The sequence below is a fragment of the Ruditapes philippinarum genome, unplaced genomic scaffold (assembly GCF_026571515.1).
Source record: "Ruditapes philippinarum isolate M1 unplaced genomic scaffold, ASM2657151v2 ctg23066_1_1_1_1, whole genome shotgun sequence".
Classification (NCBI taxonomy): Eukaryota; Metazoa; Mollusca; class Bivalvia; order Venerida; family Veneridae; genus Ruditapes; species Ruditapes philippinarum.
Genome location: NW_026862026.1, coordinates 1 through 3,974, shown reverse-complemented (window position 1 = coordinate 3,974; position 3,974 = coordinate 1). Strand labels below are relative to the sequence as shown.

Sequence of the window (3,974 nt, the reverse complement as noted above, 5' to 3'; positions counted from 1 at the left end):
CATCAAAATTGATTTCAAAGTGCTGCACTTTCTCAATGGATTGAGATAGAGTCAAATGCTTTTCAGCGTTGGTTACACGTTACCTTATGATCAATCTGGGGTCATTTACAGCCTCTCACAAGTCCAAAATTTTTCTTGGCGATGAGGGGGACTCCGCCCCCCTTCAAACCCCCCAAACAGAAGGGGGCACATCCCCCTTCTGGCAACCCCCTGATGTATCTTTTGGTTGGGGGGCCGCGCCGAAAAAGAGGTCACTTTTTTTAACAACATTTCTCAAACAAAAACAAGTGTTTGGGGCCTAAATACGGCATTTTTTCATCATTTGAGACAACAAAAAGGGGGGGGGGGTGAAAAAGGCATTAAAAGGCGTGTATATGAAGTAATGGGTTAATACATAGACTTTATATAGGAATTTATCTGTTCTTTGTTATGGACAGTATTTTAAACAACATAGCATGTAGCATCACCTTGTTGTCCTCTACACAAGTTATCTTAATCATCCTCCTGGGGTGATACATCCCAATATAACCAAATTACTTTGCTTTAGAATGTTTTTCACTTTGCTTTTAAATATTTATGTTTACTTTTATCTTCTTTTGTTCTGTTATGTTAGGGATTTTTTCAGATTGTTTTGTTTTCCTATTATATTCCAGAAATTTCTTTTATTTCTGCTTTACTTTTGTTAACATGCATGTTATGTTGTATGGAAAAGACATCTGAGATATATCTTGGTGAAATTTGATTTTTTTCTTTATGTTGATAAAGAAGTATATTTATAACAACTGATTTTGTTTTCTTTTTACTGCACCTAATATCAAATATGTTGTTTTTTTTTCCATTTACTAAGGTGAGTTTTATAGGTCTGTTTCACCTCTTGTCGAGTAAATGAATATAATTTTCATACAGATCTTATCACAAGATATAGTAATAGATCATAGTAATACATGTAGTAACCTACATACATGTAATTGTATGAAAGTATTTTGCTGCAAAATTATGTGGAAGAGCAGTCAAAAAAACAGTGAAATTTAAGAGCACTTTTTCTTACCATAAATAAAGTGAGATGGCATTTTCCATGCTTATATAGAAAACAAATGGTAAGGAAAGTTTTTTTCAAAGTTGTCTGTAATATGTGATTCCCATTACTTTTGTAGCATACCACTTCACATATTCATTTCAATATGCAATAATATGCATCAATTTAGAAAATATGAAAAAGAAAATGCTATGTAATACCAAAAAAGTCCCTATTTTCCCTTAACAAATGTTTTACATGTACTTTGTTGTTTACACTACCATCTCTACAGCTGTAGTTTTGATTTACAGCATAATGTGTTATTGTTAATAATATTTGAATGAAATATAGCAGATACATACTGATTTTATGAATTTCAAATGAAATTTAACAGAACTATCAGTTGTTCTTTGGAATAGGTTTTAAATGTGCCAGTATTATAAGTAATTTTATAGGGTTTTTAGCTCGACTTTTCTATGAAAAGGGGAGCTATCCTACTCGCCCCGGCGTCGGCGTTAGCGTTGGCGTCACACCTTGGTTAAGTTTTTCGTACCACCCCACTTTATTTCAGAAGTATTACAAGTATGGCTTTGAAACTTACCATACTTGTTCACCATCATAACCTCCATCTACAGACAAGAGTACATAACTCTGTCAAGGTTTTTGACAGAATTATGGCCCTTTTTTGACTTAGAAAGTGTATTGAGCTTGGTTAAGTTTTTTGTACCACCTCACTTTATTTCAAAACCATTGGAGGTATTGCTTTGAAACTGACCATACTTGTTTACCATCACGACCTTCATCAACAGACAAGAGGACATAACTCTGTCAAGGTTTTTGACAGAATTATGCCCCTTTTTGACTTAGAAAATACATTGAATATGGGTAAAATCCACTTATTGCCTTAACCCTTTGAGATATTGCTTTGAAACTTTTAATGCTATTTCACATCATTACCCCCATCTGTACGCAAGAGAAGGTAACTCTGTCAAGGATTTGTTTTAAAAATTAAGGCCTTTTATCGACTTAGAATCTTGGTTAAGTTTTTAGTACCAGTCCACTTTTTGACTGAACTGTTTGAGATATTAATTTGAAAGTTGGAATACTTGTTTACAATCATGATTCCCAAACATGTCCAGGAGAAGGTAATTCTGTCAAAGATTTTATTTGAATTATGGCCCTTAACTGTCAATGTTTTGTATTATAGGCAAGCACTAAAAAACTTAAAAAATCTAAAAAAATTCATTCCTATCCACTTGTTCACTTTACCATAAATTATGTCATATAAACATTGCTGTAATATTCAAGGGTATCAAACAACTAGTTCACTTTAAAAATACAGAGATTCTTGTATTGCCTTTTACTGCAAAAACTTTTTTTATTGGCAAGCAATAAAAAAGTCGAGCGCGCTGTCTTACGGACAGCTCTTGTTTAATATTGTTAGTCACTTTTTGTTCTGTTGTAAATATTTCAACACCACATACTTCCAATGTCTTCAATGTAAGGGGCTGGGTTGGCTCTAATCTTAACTAATACATTCACCAGTGAGCCCAACTCTTGTCTATCTATCTTCTCAAATAAATCTAGAGACTCTATCCAATAATTTGGACACTTTTTGGTATCAACACAGGAAATTAGTCGGCTAAGGAGACAATCAAAGCATTCAACAATATTGTGTAATTCCCAAAACTCCTCCGGATGTTTTTCAAGTTCCCATAACAGAATAGTTTTTAGGTAGTATGTCTTTAAATTGTCACAGTGGTATACCAAGTGATTTTTCAGAACAAGTTTCAAAGCTAAATAACAGGCCTTGGCTACTTTTGGAATTTTCTTGCTCAAATAGGTTTCACAATGTGGAAATGAGATATGCCATTCAATCTCATCGTCCTTTTCTGTCCGGTTGTGTGACGGTTTTGGAACGAGAATAAACCCACGTTTCACTATTTCCTTGACAATATCCGCAGATGGCCATAGTCTTGGTCGATCCTCCCATCCTGCCGCACACGTAGGCCATACCTCTGAATAACGAATACCAAAAACAATATCTCCCTCGAAAGACACCACTTTCTGATCGTCATTCCAGTACCAAGCTTGTTCCAAGCGGGTACGTGACAAGTTTTACAGCGGGCCCATTTTCTTCTATCTCTATAACTGGGGGATGCTTAAAAACACCAAATATACTAGAAGATGGTAATTCATTCTCCGAGGAATCATTCACTATGTCAGATATATTGCTACGAACGGCGCTTGAAGATAAGTAATTGTGTTCTTGTACATTTGTACACAAGAAAGCCAATGAATTATTTTCCCGCGTATGTGAACAATGTAGGCAAACAAATCCCGGATTAAAAGATTCGCTTCCAACATCTTCTAGTTTAAAGATGCGGCCTAAGTTTGTATTTGAATTGTCGCATTCCATAATAATATCAAAGTCAGTTCGGAGACTCGTGTATGCTGTTGAGCATGGACAACAACAACAAAAGAATCGAAGAAGGAACTTTACTGGGCGGGTTGAGAAACCTTTTTGGTTCAATTCAAAAGTGTGGGGTTTTCTAGGACCTTAAACCAATTTTCCACTGCCCCTTACTGCTATTTTTAAATTTTAAATTTTTGTTTAAAAACCGTTAAAAATTTAAAAGTATATATCGTTTGGTAATATCGCCCCAAAACTTCACATTTTCGGTTCAATTCAATTTTCGAAATTTTTTATCTTTCAAAACTCGCCCCAAAATTTTAACATAAACGGGTTGCAGAAACCCCAAATGTCCCGTGAAAACCCGGACAGGGAATTTTTACTTTTTAAGAAGCTCCAAATCTTTGTAAAAATTTGGGTTGCAAGAAAAACCCAATTCTTTTGAAAATTTTGGGATTTTTACATACCTAAAACATAAAAAAAAATGAATTAAATTTAAAAGTATGACAACCAACTGAAATTTTAATTTTATGGGCCCAATCTAAA

General features: G+C 34.4%; 1 pseudogene; it reads right to left on the bottom strand.

Moving 5' to 3' along the window:
* Positions 1–1,496: 1,496 nt before the first annotated feature.
* Positions 1,497–3,511, bottom strand: LOC132717712 (putative nucleotidyltransferase MAB21L1; annotated as a pseudogene).
* Positions 3,512–3,974: the final 463 nt, after the last annotated feature.